Source organism: Lepisma saccharinum, chromosome 29 (genome assembly GCF_977018435.1).
Source record: "Lepisma saccharinum chromosome 29, izLepSacc3.1, whole genome shotgun sequence".
In the NCBI taxonomy this organism is placed as follows: Eukaryota; Metazoa; Arthropoda; class Insecta; order Zygentoma; family Lepismatidae; genus Lepisma; species Lepisma saccharinum.
The window spans coordinates 18,924,039-18,947,888 of record NC_139257.1 but is presented as its reverse complement, the minus strand read 5'-3'; the positions used below and the strand labels follow the sequence as shown (position 1 = coordinate 18,947,888).

At 43.4% G+C, this 23,850-nt stretch overlaps 1 protein-coding gene across 2 annotated transcripts in view; it reads left to right on the top strand.

Moving 5' to 3' along the window:
• LOC145981614 (pleckstrin homology domain-containing family G member 5-like) overlaps window positions 1-23,850 on the top strand; it is an 838,947-nt gene that overhangs the window by 32,273 nt on the left and 782,824 nt on the right. Inside the window, exon 1 of one of the 2 annotated variants that reach the window (XM_083114985.1) lies at window positions 22,073-22,519. The exons of the other annotated variant lie outside the window; for it this stretch is intronic. The gene's annotated coding sequence lies outside the window, so the exon portion shown is untranslated. Of the gene's footprint in view, window positions 1-22,072; window positions 22,520-23,850 lie in introns of those variants that run through there. 2 annotated transcript variants of the gene reach the window in all.

Genomic DNA, 23,850 nt, shown 5'->3' with positions numbered 1-23,850 from the left:
ACCTCGTGTCCCAGCTATCTTTACTTCCAAAAACCACTATCTCCCTGCTGAAATTCCCTCCGAATACCGTAAATCTGCCAACCATCTGCTGCCCCAGGCGCTTCCTTCCATTCATCCTTGCACAAAACGATGTGGAGGTAGTGACTACCATTGTTTACTGTAGGCAGTGATGTGCGTCTACGCGTAAACAACGATAGTCTACATTCTACACGTAGACTATTTTATACACGTAGATGACGTAATCTATATAAACAACATGACGAAAGGTGATAACTTAGCAAAGGGCGCCGTGGAATCAAGATAAAATTATACTGTGTATCAGTTGCTGATGTGTGAGGAGAACTTTTCATACCTTTTCTTCCAAATTCGTACAATTTCTCACATAGGAAGAAACCTAATATAGGATATATTCTAGTGTTTTATGGGAAAAAAACCACTCTTGCCTCACGACTGCCATCTGTTGTTGTTTTCATACTATTTATCTTCTTCCGTAGTTGATAATAGAAGAGAAGAGAAATTTTGTTGTAAATCGGATTCTTTTCATTTCGTTAGAAAACAATATAGTTGAAAATGTCACTTTCCTTTCATGAAACCCTTGAAAATTATTTTTAATGCACTTTAGATTGTCTACGTAGTCTATGGAAACTACAACCTAATGTAATCTACGCGTAGATTACGTGTAGACAACGTATGTAGACGTAAACTTATAGTCTACGGCACATCACTGACTGTAGGTCTTCGTCCAGCCATGCTGGGGACAATCGTCATAAAATTCTTGCTCGTACAAACAGTTCTTTCATTGGGACCTCTTTTCTCAAAATCAACACTCCCTCGCCCCCTCAAGTATACTGATTGCAAACTCCAAGGATTTCTCACTAACAAGCTAGAAATTGACTCTTTGATAGGTTGATTGAATTGGTGTTTTTAAGCCCACTTTATGCACAGTAAGGCTAATCGGGACTGGACCTGCAGTTTAAAGTGGGATCCGAACCACTATGTGCCTCCACCGGGTATCGAACCCGTGACCCCTTGATTAAAAAGCGAGGACGCTACCACCATGCCACCGGGGAGGACCTATAAATAGTTAAGGCCGAATTACACGGACCTGGATATCCAGTTAGTTGGCGCTGAACTGGCTACCTGTTCGGATGTGATGGCTGCCTCGCTGGCTGATTGACTGGTTTGGAGGAATAGGACATGTTCTAATTGCTACTGGCTTTCCTCGACTGGATTCTGTGGAACAGCTAATCAGAGCAAAGTTTGGCCATGTGAAGATAATCTGTGAGTTTGCAAAGGGGAGTTTTTGTCTGTGGGTTTTGAGTGGTGGCTGTTTTTGTTAGTTTATCCGTTTCTCGATAAAAAAAAAAGTAGAGATGGCGTGCAGTGCATTCGTGTTCAGTTCATTAATATTTAGATATTTATGCAAAGCGATGACATGTGTACGTGACATTTTTTTTCTGAATTAATCCTGCGAATCTCATGTTCATCAAAAAGCTTGTGCGGTACGCACGGATTGCCGTCGAGCCAATTTCTAGTCCATATTTTCGTTTTAAATTTTCAATAAAAGCACAAAGCAGTATTCTTCAAATTGCTCGGCCATCTTTACAGATTTTCTGCTCTGCGCAATGAATTATGGGAACAAAAGTCTATCTACAAATACGGTAACAAAACAACTAACAATTACCGTGTGAGGCGAAAACAAGCAAATGGGTAGCCAGTCCAGCGCCAACTAGGGCATTCCTACTGGAAATCCAGTTCCGTGTGATTCAGGCTTAAGATACTGTGCGTTGACGTGAATAACATATCTTGCCTGAAGTCAAAGGAGTAAGAAGAATCATGAGACAGGCTACAGGCAGCATCTGCGGCTTGGGAATGAACACTCAGTAATAAATGCAACCTTCCTTAGCGGAGCTACAAGACGAGCGGCACGTGTCGCTCAGACTTGGCCGTTTTCTAATAGCTATAGTGTATCGTGTCGCCTCTGTCTATTGGTAGCGCATGCGCAAGGAATGCCCGCTTATAGACTAAATGAGATTGTGTCGCTTGTCGCTTCGGTGCGATACTCCCGTGTCGCTTGGGGATTCCACCAATCGAACGCAGGCTTGTGCAGCCTCTCGTGCCGCTACGGCGTGCAATGTTGCTGTTGATGGGCTCGTTCCCAAGCGGCATGTGTCGCGTGTTGCTTCGGTGTCAAATCTCCTTTACATGAAATCTTTCGAACAGAAGCGACTCAACAACTGCACATGTCGATTGTCGCTTGCGTGTTTTACGGATTAGGCCGTTTTATGAATACCGTGTGTCGTGTTCTCTCGGACTGTTGTTTGTGCATGCGCGGTGAAAGTTGCCTATACCTGAAGAGGCCCGTGTCGCTTGTCGCTTCTAGTGTGAAACTACCGTGTCGCTTCGCTCTGAACGCTCACTTTAAGGGAGCTTGCAGACCAAAGCAACAGGCTCTTGGAAACGAAACTTCAGTAAATGTAACCTTCCGAACCGAAGCAATACGACAAGCTGCACGTGTAGCTGAAACTCGGTCGTTTTCTTAATATCGTGCGGTATGCCGCCTCGGTCTGTTGCTGGTGCATATGCGGTGAATACTTGCCTAGACGGAACGGCTTCGTTCGTGTCGCTTGTAACTTTGTAAGATTACAACCCCACCGTGCGAATTGTCTCCTGTCGCGTGTTTCTTCGGTGTGAAAGCTCCCTTAGTGTACGATGGATAGAGTAGATGGACGTCAGAAATACAAGGCAGATTCCATAAACTATAGATCGACCACAAGGAAAAAAACCTTTGACGAAAAGTCCCCGCGCAGCTTTCCCTTCTTCCCTCCACCTCGGGCCATAAGGAAGCATGGTCCACTCTCCCCCTCCCCTCCTTGCGGGAGTACGGCGCACAGGAGTCGCGGGTCTGCGCAGGTTTCTTTGCTTGTGGTTCCACTGTATCCAGCTATTGGTAATCTACAAACTTTATTTTAAACTAAATATTAATGTCCTTGTAGTTAAAGAACCTTATTTTTTTTACTGACTGTACAGTGAACAAAATATTTTAAACATTTAACCCGCTTTAGGGAATAATATTTCTCCCACTCTTAACTTTTGTTGGCATGATATCTTGCAGTAATCTTACGAGACGAGACGGGACAAAGCTCTTCGAGACGAGACAGCATTTCCACGAGACGGGACGAGACACACCTCGTCCCGTCTCGTCTCGTGGGCAACATTACGTAGCAGCATGACATGTCTCGCAAGCCTCCGTTCGATTGGTGAAATCCTCCAGCGACACGCTTCGGTCTGAAATCTTCCTTGGTGTGTGAAGAACAACTTTTAAAACGTACCACTACAACTAAAGTAGCACCGGACCAGAAACCGGCGCGGATATCACCTTTATGGCAGTGAGTCTGTTGCTGCGTTTACTAGCTAATGATCTCGCGGATAAACAGCCAATTAGACCCACCTCTTGGCAAGAAGCGACAACCTCTCAAACCCTCCTTCCCGAAGCAGCCATTGGGTAAACAGGATTTTGTCAAAATAACCGTTCTGCGCTGTGATTGCACACAATTCCAATTATGCCGTACTTTTGATGGTCTTCGGTTGGTACGGCGTCCCAACTCTACTTTGGGAAACAAAATTTCACATTTGTGTTACTTCTATCCAGTAGCGTACGCAGGATTTCATCAAGGGGGGTGTTATTTAGAAAACTTTCTACAAATTCACATTACCATTGTTTTATTATACTTTAATAAATAATAACAATAAATTAATAATTATTATAATTAATTAATTTAATTACTACTAATAATTACTACTAATGCAGCTGCTATTTATGAAAGAAATAGAACAAAATTACATTTATTTTGTTTCTTTGTTACAAAATAATTGTCTAGTCAGCGGTTGTATATGATAAGTGAGACATTTTAAGTGTGAAGAAAATCCATAAAAACAAGCAAATATATTAAATTTATTGAAATAATCGAAATATGAAACTCATTCAAGGAGTCGCGCTGGTCTAGTATGACAACCTCGTGGGAGATGGGTTCGATTCCCGGAATTGGTTGGAATTTATCCAGCCTTGTCTCCGCACCCAGCCTCATAGCAATGTGTACCTGAGAGCAACCCTGGGGGATGAAGGCTGCCGGAGCATGGTGCTGATCACATCACCTGCAAAATAGTTCGAGATCGAGAATCTTTGGGACCCACCACACCACTACGTGTGCCTTCATGGCACGGTGCTATATGCACGGGGGAATTTATATTACCTTTACCCATGGAACTCGTCCGACCCTGTGGCCGAGTGGTTAGCATATCGCGCTTCGACGCCAAGGGTCCCGGGTTCGAATCCCGGTCGGGCTTGGTTGTTTGTGAATGTCCATTCATCAATTTCATCACTCATCCATATCTTCGCAAGTAGTGTAAATTTGTGACTCCCACTGCAACTCTGATTTCTTGACCAAACGACCACAAAAAGTTGAAAAACTCACTTTCTCTCCCTGTTCCGTGCCTTATTTATTGCGCTGACTATGTTTCACGGGCGCAGAAAAGCAGTGATGAGTGAAAGATGAGCTCTCATCCTCTCATCCTCTCATCCTCTCATCCTCTCATCCTTCAAGGACCAAATGTTTGTAGATCGTGACTTTTGTAAACCTCTCATCTTCTCATCTTCTCATCCTCTCATCCTTCAAGGACCAAATGTTTGTAGATCGTGACTTTTGTAAACCTCTCATCCTCTCATCCTCTCATCCTCTTATTCTCTCATTCTCTCATTTTCTCATCCTCTCATCTTTTTATTCTCTCATCCTCTTATTCTTTCTACCTTCAGAACATTGTCGTCAACATCAGAGATGAAGTTGGAGTGCTGGAATCAACGGGACCAAATGTTTATATATCGTGACCTTCGTAAACCTCTCTCTTGGGGAAGGATGTGGCATATACACACGCGCGCGCTCTCATCCTCTCATTTTCTCATCCTCTCATCCTCTTATTTTTTCTACCTTCAGAATATTGTCGTCAACATCAGAGATGAAGTTGGAGTGCTGGAATCAACGGGACCAAATGTTTATATATCGTGACCTTCGTAAACCTCTCTTTGGGGGGAACGATGTGGCATATACACACGCGCGCGCGCGTATGGCTCTCATTATTTTCCGTATTGTGACGCAAAAAACAAACCTCTCATCCTCTCATCCTCTCATCTTCTCATTCTCTCATTTTCTTATTCTCTCATCCTCTCATTTTTTGGGGGGGTGAGTGCACCTTATCGTAATTTTCCAAGTCCGGGACCCAAATGTTTATATATCGTGACCTTCGTAAACCTCTCCTCTCATCTTCTCATCCTCTCATCCTCTTATTCTCTCATCCTCTTATTTTTTGAAAGATGAGTGCACCTTATCGTAATTTTCCAAGTCCGGGACCCAAATGTTTATATATCGTGACATTCGTAAACCTCTCATCCTCTCATCCTCTCATTCTCTCATCCTCTCATCCTCTTATCCTCTCATCCTTTTATTCTCTCATCTTCTTATTCTTGAAGGATGAATGCACCTTATTGTAATTTTCCAAGTTCGGGACCCAAATGTTTATATATCGTGACCTTTGTAAACCTCTCTTTTGGGGGAACGATGTGGCATATACACACGCGCGCGCGTGCGCGTATGCCTTTTATTATTTCCGTATTGTAACACAAACAAACAAACAAAATAATAATTGTTGTTTTTTAGGATACCTGGCCCCTATAACCTCGCCAGGGTGCGTGGTGCCCAACCAAAAAGTAAAAAAGGTTCTCTAACGGCTGCGGTTATAGATTACCGCACCTCTGTAGAGTTTCACGTGTTTTTTTTTTCCCCAAACTTCCATGAAACCCTACAGAGGACCTCCGTAATGCATGCAACGTGTACTAACGACTCTAGTGTTATTTGATGTTGTGATATTTTTGGATATAGAGTTTTATTGTGAGATATAGATAAAAATAATTATGTTTATTATTAATATTTTCTTGATGAAGATGGAGAATGTATGTGTATGTGTTACAAATAAAGTTGCATGCTTTTTTTCTAGTGTGTGTGTATGTGTTTTTGATGTTTCGACAGCATCTGAAACGATAAAAAAAGAAATTTTATTGTTAATTTTCTTGTGTAAAAACAACAACAAATTTTTTTGTGCAAATTTTCTGATTGTCTCGTGCTATAGTGATGAAAAAAGATATTGTAACTGATAACTAATGAAATTGACATTTGTAACTGATCTGAACTAGTGAAATTCGTATTGTGCCATTGTAACTGATTGTGCTAGTACAAAAAATTTCTTATTGTGCAAGAAAAGATGTTAAAAACTTGTTAAAACTGCTCTGTGACTCTCTCGTTCTTCAGGTTGTAGGCGAAGGACTTCTCTGCAATCAGGATGACGCTGCATAGGGTGTCCTCGGGCAAGGCATCGTGGAACTCGCAGACGATCTTGATGTTGGTTCGATCGTTGACCACAACCTTCTTCCTCTTAGATGTGTTGATGACGGTCATGGGTCTCCGTGCTTTGAATTCGCTGGGCGTGTAGTACATGTCCACACTTCCCTCGGTCACGCGTTTGTAAGCCGAAAACGCTTCGTAAAGTTTGAGATAATCGTTTTTGGTCATGTCGAGGTTGTAATTCTCGCGCGGGAACACTTCGTTGCGTCCATTCTTGAGATAAATGTTCTTGATCTTGCAGTCGTCGAACTTGCTGGAATCTTTTTCCTGATTGTTGTCTCTCCCGGTCTGAAAGAGCACTACGACGAAATCTGGCATGTCGAACTGTATGTTGTTGAACTGCGTTGTCACGTCGAATTCCATGTGACTTCCGGATGCCATCTTCTGCACGCACTGGTAACCGTGAAAGTGAATCGGCACCTGCGGACTTTTCAAGATCTCCGCTTTGTACTTGAGGGCGTAGTTTGTTTCGTATTCCACTACCGGCATTCTTAATTCCATGCTCCGGATGACGCATTTCGCTGCTTCGGGTAAAGTGTTGGCTATCGGCGTGGTGCCGTCCGGACCCAAAGTAGAGTATCGCATCAGTGCGTCGTTGTCTTTGGCTGCTCTTCGAAACGTGATCCTCAGTCCTCCCTTCCACATGATCTCCTTGTAGTCCGAGAAGAAACCAGGCAGCAGACGCATGGGAAAGAGCACCGTGTGACTTCTCGTCGATATTTTGGTCCCGGCTTCGAATCCCCCGGCCTGGTAGTACGCTGCGTCCGTTTTGGATAATTTCAACGTTCCCACCGCCGTCGACGTGATGCCTGGATAATCTATTCTGTCGATGACGGTGTTGTGTTTCCTCACCTCCACCTGCGAGAACAGGTGAGGCACGAAGTTGTCCACGAGTATCAAGTTTGCTGCTGCGGGAAACGCGTCTCCGCTTTCTTTCTTCACCACGTCGAATTGAAGGTAGAGGTCCGCTCTGTGAGGATGAATAAACCCGTCGCCTACGTCCACGTCGTATTCGATCTCCCTGTTCGCTTCGTTCAGATTGGCGAACGTGCGACGGTTGGGAGGGAAAGATTGCAATTCGTAACTTTCGATTTGCTCCATTTTACATGTATGGTTATTTATTATATGTTGATCTCCACGATGGCCGTCGTAGTGGCACCTGCGAAATCCACCACGTCTCCTTTCTCGTTCGTCACCACCAACTCTATGTCGTCTATGCGGTTGCGACATACTGGAAAATAGATCGGCGAAGAGGGCGTGTAGATGATCGGTTCCATGAACTCGGAACTTGGTTTGAAAGTGGCTATGATTCCCGTCTGCTTGTGACTTCCTAACAATCCGTCCGAAGATTTCGTGATCATACCTTCGGCCACGTTACAGTGTACGTTCAGAGTCTCTATGGCCAAGAATTTAGGAATGTTGGTTGCTACGTGCTTGATGCCAGCTTCGAGTTTGGTGTCGTTCTCGAAACCTAAAAGTTCTCCCATGGTGCCCAGGTCCACGGTCTCCGTCGCGGATAGGATTTCCACTCTGTGCGTGACCGAATTTTGAGAAAGGTATGTGCCTTTGGGTAATTGAGCTTGCAAAGTGGAAAGATTGTATTGTCCTGGCGTGACGACGATGTGTTCGCTTCCGACGCTAATTTTGTTGTTGTGCTGCGTAACATTAGGTATGAGGTACATGCTGTAGAATGCACGCAGAGCCACGGATTTAGGATAGACGATGTCGTCGTGCAGCGTGAGTTTCAAGATTGAAGATTCGCTCGTGAGATGGAACACGCACATCCTAGTGATGCTGTTTGAGGTTCCACAATGCTTTCTGGAAATCCTCGATCGTAGGGTTATTTATTTTAGAGAGAAACGCGAGCACGGAGAGGCAGAGATGACCGCAGTTCACGTCTCCGAAATTTTGAATGCGTTCGTCGTTGTAGTATATAGAGGTTTTGTTCGTTTTCAGATAATGAACTAAATTTGTAGGTGGAACACCTCCGAATGAATCGAAAACGAATGCTTTATCATTGTCGTTTTTGTGGTAACATATCCAATGCGTGCCTGGATTTTCTTGACCGTCCAAGTTGACTACTCCGCATTCTCTTTTTTTGACGGTTGAAGGTAACGAGTCGGACATGAAAACTCCTCTGAAGTGTTTGATTTGTAACGGTCCGATCAGAGATTCAATGTCTCGGTTGGTGAGTGCTTCTGTTTCTTTTTTTTAAACTTTTTCATCACGCCCTTCCCCTTCTTCTCCATGGCCAGGTTGTGACGTTTCTGTTCTTCCAATTCCGCCTTGTTCTTCTTCGAGTCGATGACGGTTTTCGCGATGGCGGCACTTCCGCCGGCCAAACTTCCAACGGCCCCCAATGCTGCCAGGATGGCCGGGATGCTGAATATGAAACCTCCGATCTTTTGCTGTTTCCGCGAACGCTGCAATCTTTTCAATTGAGGTGTGCTGAGCAGCAATTTCATTCCATGTCCTTTCGACAAGCAAGAACGTTTCTTCTCGCGTTGTTTCTTGGTGAGTAACCCATCGAGGGTACCTAGATTTTTTAGATTCGAATATGGTATCTGGTACACGACACCCTTGGGCTTCATGTTGATGCTCTATGTGTTATTTTCACGGTATGTTATTTATATATATATTCTGAGATTTTTTCTTGTGTAGTTTTTTTTACGGTATGTTATTTATATATTTTCAAGGCCTCGCAGTCGTTACACAAATTCTATTACGTGCTTCGTTTTCTTGCCAAGAAGTTCCTTTGTCCCCTTGTACACGATTCGAGTTTTGTTTTCGATTAAAATAGATAGCTTCTTGTCAGATAACATGTTAGCGTATCGATCTGGTAAAAATAGACTGTATTGTGCGTTGAGCAACAGGCGTACCTTGGGACCATACTGGGTAGAAACGATTGAACCGGAAGTTATCGTGTAAGGTTTGTCGACTTCCAATTCCTGAATTTTTACATACTCGACTGACAAATTTAGCATTTGTTTTAATGCTTGGAGATCACTTATTTTTTCAGTCGTCATATCAAAAAAAATTTCAGAGTGTTAGAGAGAAATTTAATTGTTTTTTCACGTTGTGTTATTTATATATACCGAAGATTATTTATTTATATATCAAGTTTTTTTGACACGTATATATATTATTACTTTTTTAACAGAGGAAGAAAGTCCGTGCTTCGGAAAACGCGATGATGTGCGTAATGATATCTTCCGTCTCCTGCATAGACTTGTACCAATCTACTGTGTACCGTCTTCTCCCCTGCCTTGCCCCGTGCAATTCATCGAACCTATCGCTTAATTTCTCCCCTGCAGCCAAAAGCAGAATGTTGAGATCACCGCACCTCAGGCCACTGATCTCCCGAAGACGGTCCTTGAGAACTATTTCACACGGAATTCGAAATGCCGGCGTTGTTCTTGCTATGATCACAAGTTTATTAACATCTCCGTTAACTACCTTTTTGAATATTTTAGATAGTAGTTCGTGCGGCAAATCAGTTATGCAAGCCATGTTGTTTTTTTTACTGTATGTTATTTATATACCCCACCCCAATTTTTGTTTCGTGTTCATGGCGATGGTGGTACCCAGTGCGGCGACCCGTTCACCCAGCGATGCGTCTCTGCTCACGAACCTTTCGAAAGCTGCGTGCTCTAACTTTCTATCTGCTTCGTGACGTGCATCCAGATCCGTCTGCGTGGTGTTGTAGGCGATGTCGTGATCTTTGCATGCCGCGTCCAACGGATTCACACCCTTGTCTCCTCTCTCCAATCTTTTCTCGAGTTTGGTACCCGGTCCACAGTACTGGTAGCCAGGTAGATGCATCTCGAAAGGTAACTTGTTGATGATGTCGTTCACAAGTCCCTTTCCTTCGGCCACGTTCCAAAATTTCGGAGGCAGCGTGTTGATGATTTTGATCAGGTAACCTATGCCCTTGTCGTCGTTCACAATGAAGTTGGAAAGTTTCGTGCTGATCATGTCCACGATGCCAACCTTCTCGTTGTAGAAATTACGGTTGCCTGCATTCTCTTCGCCGGCTATCACCAACAATCGGTCCACGAGCTTCCTAACGTCGTCCACCCAAACGAATTCTTTGGGTAACGTGTTGTAGCGTTTGACGCCGCTGCCCGTTTTGACCTGGTTCCAAATCGGTTTGATGAGATTCCTGTACTTCTCGCCGCTGCTCGATTTCACCCTATTCTGCGAGGCGTCGTTGTTCTGGTACAAGGCATCCGTCATGATCAGAATTTCCTTGTAACTCTGGTAATCTTCGTCGGTGTAATCTTTCGGCTGCTTTTTGGCGACGAGTTCCCACAGTCCCACCGTACCCGGATACCTGTTCCAACTATTCTTGTCGCCTAAATTGACTTTAATGTCGTTGCCTTCGAAGGTCACCTTCGATTTCCCAATCTTCCACACCACACCGCCGCCTTCGCTGGTTTCCATGCTGGGATACAATCCGAACACTTCATCCTTGTCGAATTTCCCCGTACTCAGGTAGTCTCGTGCCAAAGGTCCCAACTCGATTTTATCCGAAGACGACGAGGTGCTACCAATAGCTCGACGTCGTGCCGGTACATCCTTCAGTTCGAACGGCGTCGAAGGAATGCTCGAAATAGGCGTGGGTACAGCGTAACTTTTAGCTGCGAGCGGTACGAGTTCATTAATCAAATTTTTATTTTGTTCTGTGACACTTTTAATTTCTTTACCTAGACCGCTGATGGCATCGATCACAGGTTGATCCTGACGTTTCTTCTCTTCGTAGAATCCGCGATTCTCGGATTTCCAACCTTTGAAGCGTTTCGCGAGGTATTCTCGCAACTTGAGATTTTCGTCTTCGATTTTTCGTTTCGTCATGACGTTTATTTATATACGTTGTTTCTCACAACGTTGCAACGTTTAGAAAGTCGTTGATTTTGTTTCTGTATTTTCCGTCGTTGGGTTTCCTCGTCATGTCGATCGTAGCGAATCCGAAATCGTCACCGTTCCAGCAAGTAGAGCAGCAGCGTTCCGAAAATTGATTGTAGTTCATGTCTCCGCCTACGTAGTCATCGTACGCGTGCTTGAGGTTGGTGTGATCTTGACGAAACAAACATATGAAATTAGCGTTGTCGCGTACTAACTGTTTTGGAATTTTGGAAAATGTTTGAGCTAGGTAAAAACAATCCATTCCTTTGTGACGACCTTGCGTGAAAAAGTTGCGAATTTCATTTTGATTTTCCAGGATGGCGTCGTCGAACACAACGACTGAATTTTCACAACAATTGTCGAGTGGTTTTATTTCCGAGGCGAACGTTGCAATGTCCAGACCATCGTACAGTTTCATCAGTTGCTGGTATTTGGATTGCTCTAAACTTTTCGAGAACACGTACAGGTGCCTGTTCTTCCAATCTAACCAATTCGGTGCGAGGAGAAAATTGTCCACGAGCAGTGTCGTTTTTCCACACCCCGAAGGTCCTACGATCAGACAGCGGATGCTGTCGGGGAGCAATTCACCGTTTTTTTTCTTCGTTTGACTTTCCGAATTAGGTAAACGTTTCACAACATTCCACATACTCATAGAATCACTTCGTTTGAATCGATCCAACTTGTTTCCGGAAGTCCCAGCCATTTCACCAAAAGTTTGTTGCCTCTCTTGCGCAAAACTTTTTCGATAAGGTACGTGTCGGGGTATTTAGTTTTAGAGAGTTCCTCCTCATAGAAGCGCCCCAATAAAATTTCACCGCCACTGTCCTTTATTATATACGTGTGACGGTTCCCGGGTAGAACTCGAACCACGGTAAAAAGTTCAGTGCTCCAGTTTCGTGTAAAACCCCTGTCAAACGTTCGCTTCAATTTACTGACCCTCACCTGTTCTCCAATTTTGTATTTAGCTTTTTTTGTCGTGGGCGTGTACTTTGGACAGTAAACGCTAGAAATTAAACGTTGCTCGTCAGACTTGGTAACGTCAGCTGGCTTCATGCCTATCGTTCCGTGCCGTGTGTGATTATAGTCGTTAACAAGTTCCGGAAGAATAGTGACCCACTTGTAGCTTCCCTGAAGCGTGAAGCGTGACCACATGCGCGATTTCAGAGTGCGATTGAATCTTTCCACGATGCTGGCCTTGACGTCACTGAAGGTCGAGTAATGTTGAACGTTGTGTTTCCGAATAAACTTTTGGAATACGGCATTGTAAAATTCCTTCCCTTTGTCCGTGTGCAGAAACCGAGGTCGTCTGCCGCCGCTTTCGCGAAAAATTGTCTTGAATGCTTCCGTGACGCACGTTCCTGTTTTCGCCTTCAAAGGTAGAGCCCATGCGAATTTCGAAAATGTGTCTATGACGGTGAGGAGGTACTTGTTGCCCTTGTTCAATTTATGCACGTTTTTTAACTTGCCGCTACTCATTTCGACGAGGTCGCTTTCCCAGAGGTCGTCGATTCCCTTGGTTACCACAGCCAAACGTTTGTAGTTGCGGCGTGCAGGTTTATGCAATTCTTGGACGATGGCTTGCCTAGACATTTTTATTATTTTTTAGAGATTACGTTTCAAAAGAAGCACCAGCGTGATGGGATTCAAAGAGGGTGGCACTTCGCTCGTGTTTTGAATGATCAGCTTATCGCCGGCACTCACGTCGAAAACAGTAAGATCTTCGTCTTCGTGTATTTCATATATGTTGCGCGTTTCGTTCCAACGTGCCAGAGGAATGTTTCCTGCTTTCTGGACACCACGATTCGATATCAAAGTCATGGTGGGAACGCTAGCTTTTCTGCCGTGAGACCAGTACGAAAATTCGTTTATCTGAATCGTGCCATCGAGGAGAAACTTGTAGTACGGATGATAAGGATGTAGCATGTACAGTTTGTTACCTTCGACGAACGTGGAGATTCTCTGTTGATTGGGTACGCTGTTGATTTCGATGGCTTGCAGAGAATGCAGTTTAGCGAATTTAGTATCGACGCTAACGAGGTTGCTGTGAAGCTGACCCAGTGTGTTTTGTACGGGCAACAAATGTTCGACTATGGTATTTGTTACGGTAGAAAATGACGGTTTGATTTTCACTTCCACGTTCAACTGCTTGTAGCTTTCGTTGAGTTCTTGCAACTTGGCACCGAAAGAGGCCAGCGTCGATTCCTGCGTTGATTCCAGCACTCCAACTTGATCTCTGATGTTGACAACAATGTTCTGAAGGTTCTCGATTTGATTCAATTTCGAGCTCTTCTCGGTAAGATCGTTCACGATGATTCGCATCTCTGTAAACTGCGTGTGAAGGTCGGCGACGCTCTGCGAAGTGGGCAGCGTCGACACCAGCGAAGCAAGTTCGTCTCGAATCTGTTCCACGTTCGCTGTTTCCGTTTCTACTCGTTTCAGCATACGTGATATGTTCCTTTTCAAAGCGTGTAATTCTTTGGAGGTGGGGAGATTGGCCACTTTACTCTCGAGATCGCTCAACGAGCTTTTGATGTCACTCGAATCGGATAGTGCCGTCACCGCCGTTTTCAATTTTTCCAAATCTTCGCTCGAAGGTACGCTCGTCCGTAACGATTCCAAGTCACCCTGTATGTTGTCCAGTACGTGATGAAAATGAGCGAGATTGGATTCGACGTTCAAATTTTCTAAATATTCGATCTTCTGCTGAACCGTGCTTAACGTGTCTTGAATGCTCGTCAACGCTCTCGCTTCAGCGTGAATATTTTTAATTTCTTCGTTGATCAATTCCAAGGACGCCTGAAGCGTAGCGATGGTGGTTTGAATGTGTTCGAAATCTTGATAGGCCTCCAATTGAATTTTTATGTTCGCGACGCTTTTACCGATGACCTGCAGTTCGTCCGACGATGGTAGGTTCGTCATTGTATCTTCCAAAGTCTGCAACTTGGATTTAATTTCTTCCAACGTGCTGGTGAATTCTTCTTGTAATTTGGAAACAACGACGTGCAAGCGTTCTACATCAATATCGTTCACCACGGTTTGAAGTTCGGAGAAATTCTTTTCTATTGCGGAAGTTCGTTCTTCGATTTCGAGTTTCAATTTTTCCAAATCTTCATTTTTCGCTTGAAATTGCTGTAATTTGGCCAAATCATTTTGAAGCGAATCCACGCTCAACTGTATATTTTGAACGTTGTCGTAAGAAGGTACGTCGACATAATTTTTTATGAGCGTTTTCAGTTCGGAATCGATTTTTAGAATGGGGTCGAGACATTGCGTTTGGAGCGTAGCGATCTCCGACTCTAAACTTTTGTTTAAGGTCTCCTGCAAAGCAATCAAGTCGGTCCTCAACTTCTTAACTCGAATGTCCAACATGAGAATCTCTTCTGCGTGGTCTACACGCTTCGTGTTGCCGAAAATGTCGTTAGGCATTTTTGGTTAACGGTTATTTATAATAGGATAGGTGATTCGTAATTCTACGAAGAGAGGAATGAGTTTGTCGTAATCTCCGAGGAGTTCCACGTACAGGTAATCTCCTGCGGAAACATCGTACGTAATGTTAGAAAGCATCTTGTCGTGCTTGATTCGAAAAATGTTCTTGCCGCTAGAAATTTTAATATTTTGCCCTTCGTTCTCCGGATTCACAGTGATTTGAAGTTTCCCGTCGATCGGAATCTCGTAGAAATATAAATTGTTATTAAAAACATAAAATATCTTGCCCACATCGTCATTTAGTTTCGTCCAGATACTATTGAGATGAATAACCAACAGACCATTGAGTTTAGATAACACGAAAGGTAAGAGGTTATTGGAATTTGGTTGTGTAGTGTCCATGATGCCTTGTTTACGGAAACCAAAAAGATTCATTGTCCCTGTTATTTAAATTAAATTTCTACATGAGGTGTCTTTTGTCATTCTTCAAACAAACAGACGGAGGAAAAGAGGGGCCCTCAGGCGATGAAATTCAAAAAGCTCAAGAACATGTAATTATCTGATTACATCACGATGAAGAAGAAGAAAAAAATAAGAGTTGAATTTAATGAGCCTCGGTTTGGAGCGGGCTTAACAGCATAATAACAGCTTGCAACTTTTCATCGCCCGAGGGCCCCTCTTTTCCTCCGTCTGTTTGTTTGAAGAATGGCAAAAAACACAGCGGACTTCATGGCTATGGGGTTACAGTTAACACACGTCACATTTATCGCTTCCATTGTAGTGGGCCCACTCTCTCGTGTGGATTTTACAATCGAGAACACGTAACTTGTTGTCTGTTGCATCCAATGCTACTTTGGTTACGCGCGTCGTGTACAAATCATGCAATTTACTTGTAATGCGATGATCGGCGCTGAGTTGCCTTTTACTATGAAAAAGGCATTCCTTGTAGTCTTGCATGCTAAATTTGCTGGTACTTATTTTTCCCACACCCTTCGCTTTCTTGATCTCTTTTTCTTCTGCAATCTTTACACAGTACATTTTGGCACGAAGCCCCGCAAATTCGCTGATGTACTTCCCGCCAACTTCATCTTTGAATTTTCCTATGGTCATTTTGTTTTCTGCCGAATGTAAGTGATGCCCTGATGGTAAGTTGCTAAAATCAAACAGATGCTTCATCTTAGTCAGATCACGTTCGAGGTTTGGTGTGTTTTGGATTAGAAAAATAAAGCTATCCGTGTCAATGTAACATATTTGGATGTTATCCCCATAAAAAGGTTGAAACTGATCGTAGTACGATTGGTACATGTGTAATTTTGATAGTTCAAGGACGGTGGCACCTATGGCAATCGGCTTGTTGAGCATCACTTGCTTCTTGTTCCTCTCGACGAATACTAGATTCTCGTCGAAAATAGTGAAGTTTTTGAAGTAGGGGGACGCGACGATCTTCTCAAATTTCTTTTCCTCCGTGACCAACGTTGCGTCGATGTAATTACGCACGTTCTCCATCGTCTTGCCGTAGATGGCGTTATTGAACAGTTTGTACAGATCCTTGTCTGCAGGCGATGTCGATTGCGCTCTGCGGCGCGTATTCTCGGTTATGTAGGGTTCCAGCCACTTGCTCTGTCGGAACTTCAATCCTTTATGAACTTTCTTCAACTGCAAGCCGTGACTTATGTAAAATTGGAGGAGTCGGTAGTGCAGAACGTAATTCCGCTTGTTCTCCATGCTTAGTATGAGTTTTGGCTCCGATCCTCCAGGTGGCTTCTTTTTGGAGGGGGCCAGGGCCAATCCATGATGTTTCTCGTGAAGCGTTTCGGGATAATCGAGATCCACTTCCAAGAAACAGCCCCATTCATTATCTTCCCTCCAGTTGAGAAAATCTTCGCAGGAGAGTTCCTCTTCGGTCATCCACGCGTAGTCGCTGATGGGAAGACACTGGGACATGGAGTGGCCGTACAGGTTGTTGACATCCCAGTAGACAATATAGGTGTTGGGCTTCGATGCATCGTAACCAGGCGTATGAGGATTGTTTGCCTGAGCATGGCGTCGGGGACATTGGACGATGCCACCGCGTATCGCACTCTCCAGGAAAGCATACTGTTCCTTCTCTGCGATGAGTCCCAGTTCCACGTTGGTGTATTTCATCATCGATTCCCAAGTCAATCCCGGCGTCGTGAAGAAATACACAGGATCCAACTTGTATATCGCGATGCATCTCTTACGAAACGATTCGAAAATGTCCATGAGGAGAGTCACGTCCAATTTCAGATAGAGATCGTGATAATCGCGAAAAGTTTGGCAATTGAAGGCCGTCCACACACTACGAGCGTGTTCGTAGTCCTCTTCGGAACAGACGTCCTCCGTGAGATGAGAATAAAATACCTCCCGGGGTGGAAGTTCCGTCTCGTCAAATTTCTCGAAATCGTTGACGTACTCGTAGGGGTAGACGCCCTTGCGACGCAACAGATTCAAATTCTCATCTCTCTCCGAAAAACATTTTTGCTTGGTGGCCACAAGATCTTCGTCGCCAAGTTGAGATGCAAGGCTTGCGAGGCTGGAGGACAGGAAATTGTAAGAGTCCAGGATTCGCACTTCCACACTTCCTCCTTCTTGGAGAGGGATCCAAATTCTTACCGCAATATACTTCTCACTCGTTCTCGGAATGATGCTGATTCGAGAAGTTATGTTATACAACTCTTTGACGAAGAGATGCGTGTCGTACTTCTCCGTGTAGTGCAGAAACACGGCAACGAAATGCGACTCCTTAATTTTAAGATTGCACGAATTACAGATGGTGCTCAGAAATAATCCATTCTGGTGGTCATGGTGGACGACCTTGTAATTTTCGGGGGTGAAAGCCTGGTTACACTCCTCGCATCTTGTCGCCGCGTCATGTCTCCGTTGTTGTTCCGTCGTGAGAGCAGGTGGAGAAACGTAAGAGCCTTTCAGGCTGGGTGCAAGTTCTCTTGCGCATTCCGCTATCTTCTTAACAAAATGTTTTGCCGCATCGGGTCCGCAATACAAGATGATATCATTCAATTTTTCTCCGTAGATGGAGAAACTGCAAGGCTCGTGGTGAAAAATTTGGATCGTGCTTGAGGTAGAGGGATCAGGGTCGCAAGACGTCATGGGAACTTGGAAGCTTTCAAAGTCGGCATAAAGGACGACGGGATGGTGGAGAAGAGCCTGGTGTTTCTGAAATTTCATCTTGGTTCCGGGTTCCGGCATGACATCTTCGGGTTCTGCATTCACGGAGCCAAAACACTTGTGCTGTTCTCTCATCTTCTTACCCCCGCGAAAAATTCTCAAACACCGATCGCAAATTTCGATCTTATCGCGATTCTTGCTGATCTGTCTTCCTACTAATCGTGAGAAATTCCGTATCAAACTGTAACGGCCATCTACAAGCAAGAGTCGAATTACATTATTCTGGCTTCTAGCAGGTCTTAACACACGAATATTGCCGGAATCGTCAACCCCAAACACAGAAATATCGATATCTTCTCCTTTTTCCTCTCTATAGTTTTTTAAAATTTGATTGATCTTATTCAGGGGCACAGGATAGGAAATTCCTCTCATCATATTCTCGTATCTTCCCTCGTATCCTCTGTAATTGGACAGGCGTTCGGGGTTAACATTATTAGCTGGGTGTAATGCGGCGATGACAGACCACAGGAAACTCTTCGCATCATTACTTTGTATGTTCAACACTGCATTTTGCTTTTTTTTTTTTTGCTTGTTTTTTTGAGCGCTGCGTAATGGTTTGAAATTGCAGACTCGAAGTTCTAACGCATGATTCTCACCGCAAAGAGTCCACCCACTTCCTCTACCTTCAAAGTCTTCTTGTTTTTCTCCCAAGTGCTCGAATAGCCGTGTCACAATTTCCTCCAGATCCTCGTTATTGTCATCGTGTAAGCATTCGCACCCTACGTAAAAACTGAAAGTGCTTGACTCGGACGAGACAACTTTCTCATACAGCAGGGTCAAGACGAGATGAATTTTAATTGCAACATTGACGAGGCAATCACGTAATTGATCAACTACCCGCGATTTCACTTTGTCGAGGAAGGTGCTCGAGTCACACTTTTCACTTCCAGATTTATAGGTCATAATGCGTGCACTTTTATTCAAAGCACCGCCTTCATGCCCATCAATGCGAGATTTCTTTGCCGGCGGGACTACGACATCATGATCCGCTAGACGACATTTTTTCAAATGCCTAGCAATGTTAGATTTAGAAATCAACTTCTCACAGTTGCGACATGCCACTTTCCCGTAAAGACCGGAGGGACCTGGTTGCGATTCCATTTTTTCCCTCTGTTATTTATATATATATACAGAGAAATTTTTTGGGGGGTTGTGGTGGTGGTAGTGGAAAGCGCACTGAAACAGAAGAAAAAAAAATTGAAAAAATGCTAGACATTTTTTCCTTCCACATATATATTAGACGCGAACAGTATGTATGTATGTATGTATGTATGTATGTATGTATGTGTGTCTGCACTGTTGTAGAAGGTTAAAAATATACGACATGTAAGTGTGTGTCAATTTTTTATGACTCCTCCGAATATGTGTGTGTCAGACGCAAAACAAAAATATTAATATATCATGAAAAAATAAAAACTTACCTTTCAAGAGAGATAGAGAGAGAGACTTCAAAATAAAAACTTGTAGCTCACTAAAACTTCCACGATGATATATATGTATACTGCCAGATAAACAATTAAGAATACTGAACTGCCACGATTGACGTTCACCTTTCAAGAGAGATAGAGAGACTTCAAAATAAAACTTGTAGCTCACTAAAACTTCCACGATGATATATATGTATACTATCAGACAAACAATTAAGAATACTAAACTGCCACGATTGAGGTTCACTATGATAATGATGTACAAAAAGAGAAACTGGTGCGTTATATAGGAACCGCGACCCCCTTGGTGAAAACACAATGAGGGCTATAGTCAATGTCCTAGCAATGAACCCCGTTGACACTTCCACCTCATGCGTGTTTATCATGGTATTCAATCGGGGAGTTTGTTGCCGTTTGTGGTTGCCGAGGGTGGAGTCGTCCACTGCGGAAGCGGATGGCAATAAACCCCGTTGACAGTTCCACCTCATGCGTGTTTATGTGTGTGCACCACATTGTTCCCGAAAAAGAGAGGTTTACAAAAGTCACGATCTACAAACATTTTGACCGGGATTTGGAAAATTACAATAAGGTGCATTCATCCTTCAAGAATAAGAAGATGAGAGAATAAAAGGATGAGAGGATAAGAGGATGAGAGGATGAGAGAATGAGAGGATGAGAGGATGAGAGGTTTACGAATGTCACGATATATAAACATTTGGGTCCCGGACTTGGAAAATTACGATAAGGTGCACTCATCTTTCAAAAAATAAGAGGATGAGAGAATAAGAGGATGAGAGGATGAGAAGATGAGAGGAGAGGTTTACGAAGGTCACGATATATAAACATTTGGGTCCCGGACTTGGAAAATTACGATAAGGTGCACTCACCCCCCCAAAAAATGAGAGGATGAGAGAATAAGAAAATGAGAGAATGAGAAGATGAGAGGATGAGAGGATGAGAGGTTTGTTTTTTGCGTCACAATACGGAAAATAATGAGAGCCATACGCGCGCGCGCGTGTGTATATGCCACATCGTTCCCCCCAAAGAGAGGTTTACGAAGGTCACGATATATAAACATTTGGTCCCGTTGATTCCAGCACTCCAACTTCATCTCTGATGTTGACGACAATATTCTGAAGGTAGAAAAAATAAGAGGATGAGAGGATGAGAAAATGAGAGGATGAGAGCGCGCGCGTGTGTATATGCCACATCCTTCCCCAAGAGAGAGGTTTACGAAGGTCACGATATATAAACATTTGGTCCCGTTGATTCCAGCACTCCAACTTCATCTCTGATGTTGACGACAATGTTCTGAAGGTAGAAAGAATAAGAGGATGAGAGAATAAAAAGATGAGAGGATGAGAAAATGAGAGAATGAGAGAATAAGAGGATGAGAGGATGAGAGGATGAGAGGTTTACAAAAGTCACGATCTACAAACATTTGGTCCTTGAAGGATGAGAGGATGAGAAGATGAGAAGATGAGAGGTTTACAAAAGTCACGATCTACAAACATTTGGTCCTTGAAGGATGAGAGGATGAGAGGATGAGAGGATGAGAGGATGAGAGGATGAGAGGATGAGAGGATGAGAGCTCATCTTTCACTCATCACTGCTTTTCTGCGCCCGTGAAACATAGTCAGCGCAATAAATAAGGCGCGGAACAGGGAGAGAAAGTGAGTTTCTCAACTTTTTGTGGTCGTTTGGTCAAGAAATCAGAATTGCAGTGGGAGTCACAAATTTACACTACTTTCGCAAATTAGCCAAGAGGCACAAATAAACTAAATCACAAACAACTATGGAACTCGCCCAGGATGATGATGATGATGAAGCGCGAGAATACATGTTGCCAAATTCCACTGAGTCTATGTTTTCGTTGAAAAGTTAAGTTTATAGACATTCCAACACATTTATTACTTCTAGGTGATTCACAAAGCACTTCTTCAACATTATTTAATGATGTGGATGTAGACTCAGCATCACTTGAGAGTTCACAAGGGGATGTGAAATCAGTACCGGGAAGAACGTTTGCAATAAGGTCGGCACACTGCGACGAAGCAAGGAATTTTCACAATTCTCGCGAAAGTCACTGCGCGACTTTTTGCAAAAAAAAAAATGCAAAATTGAACTTTGCGGCCGCTTAGATTGTGTTTGGAATGTTGTGTTTTTCTTCATGCTCCATGGGAATAATAATTCAAATTATTATTATTATTATTATTATTATTATTATTACTGTCGCAGATCTTTGACTGTGATAAATTAGCCATTTTTATTTTTTTCTACAGCATTTTCCATAATATTTCAAAAGCTCAAGGGGTGGGTTTAAACCCGGTAACCCCCCCTTTGCGTACGCCACTGCTTCTATCAAGTATAAATTTCTCCGTACCATATTCTGACTTTGTTGAAAATGTTGAATGCCTCTCTAAGGTTCATGCCCCTGTCCATCTCTTCTCTGTCGCGATAAGGTTGCTACACTGCCCCGTCTTTGATACCTGGTCATGTGCCTCTTCCCCTCCTACAGTGTTGCGTTCAGCTCTACCCGTATCATAGCTCAAGGCGGTTTTCTGGGAAGAGGAAATCGTGCACGCTCTACCTGGGCCTTCCGTAGCGAGTCGGTTTTGTGCTCACTCGTTCGTGAAGCTCGCTCGGTGCAATCGCCTCCCGTAGCTCCCGCGCAGGCGCAAATCGCGTGTAAAAGTTCTCCGCGCTGGTGTGAGTTTTATGGTTTGTGTATGTTTACGTGCGTGTGTTTTGCAGTGTCCTACGGTTGTGTTGTGTGTCAAATGGACATTAGTGATTGTGCGTCAACTTAACGTATGCAGGTAACTCGAAATTGTGTGCTGTGAATACGTTGTGGAGTCGTCAAAGTGCTGCTTTCGCGAGGAAAATTGTGTGCAGCGAGGAACTTGTGATTTTTGGCTTTCGAAGGTGCCTGCTTTGCAAAGGGTCAACACGGTTAAACACGGACCGAACTTCCACCACGGTGCTGTCCTCTGTAGCCATCCGATCGCCTCAGGTTGGGCACGAAATCTAACGGTACCCTGGCACATACGACCGGCTCGGATTCATGTACGGCCGCACGGAACATTCTTTGACCCATTCCAGGTATGTTCACGTCATGTGTGATTCTAATTGGGGTGGATTTTACCGAAACTTAAAAACGGTTCAATGCCCTTCTGTCTCGTAGCTAGAATGTATTTCCAAGGTGTCACCTAGGGGTGGCTGAAGATAAAATTTTCACCCTGGACACAGGGGCGTCCGGAAGGGGGGCAAGAGGGGGTCGTTGCCCCCCTGGAAAACAAAAGTCATCCAAAAATTACATATTTCACACATATAATTTAATTTCAGCCACAATAATGTGTGTTAATTATTGCACGAACATGATATATTCAAATTTAAGCAATGTTTTTTGAGGGATGAACACTATTATTTGGGAAAATATGCCACGTTAGCCCCCCCTGGAAAAAATATCTTCCTTCTCCCTCCCTGGAAAAAATCCTGCGGACGTTCATGCCTGGCGACAGTGGCGTGCCTAAGGGGGGTTATGTCTTGTGACGATATATCGCGATATTGAAATAATGTCTTCCAGGCGATATCAAACTACACGATATTTTGGCGATATATGTCGTGCCAGCGATATATCGTCACGATATTTTAGCGATATATATCGTGGAGATAATATATCGACGATATCATGATACGGAAAATTTATCGTATCATATCGTCCATGACGATATTTTCTTGATATTTTGCGATATTTTGATATCCATCCCGAGTTATGACCCCCACCAACCCCCCTTTAGCCCAATGTTCCTAAATAAAGAGCTCCAAAGCCAGAAAAAGATGGCAAGATGAGGACTCACTACTAAAAAAGGTATACATAACGACCAGGCACGTATTTAGACATTTATTTCGGGGGGGGGGCTAGGTCCAAACCAAGTGTCTCAGAAATAATAATAATAAATATATTTTTTAAAATAAAATACTTATTTTATTATTATTCTAAATTAAAATAATAATAATTAATAAATATTAAATTAATATTGTAGGTAAAAATCGGTGTAAGAGTAGATATAAATGCATGTATTCATTATCTAGCGTACGTGTAGTTAGGATCGCTAAAATTTGTATAAAAGCAACTGCCCTGGCAAGGAAATCAGCGCCAAATAGATAAAGAATTTAATATTTATTAAATGACGAAAATGAAAGTTTCAGATTAATATCCTTGGTACCTTCATTCAAAGTTCTGCAGAAATGACCCTCGATTATACAGCAAATGCTGAATATGTATGTTTTAATTGTTTAATGTTAGTACTTGGTACGTCTTGCGGCGGGGGGGGGGGGGTTGTCCGGAAACGTGGGCTTTGCCCCTAAATATGTCATTGACAGTGCGGTAGTTTAGTGTCAAGCGTCTCCCAATAATAATTATGTTGTTA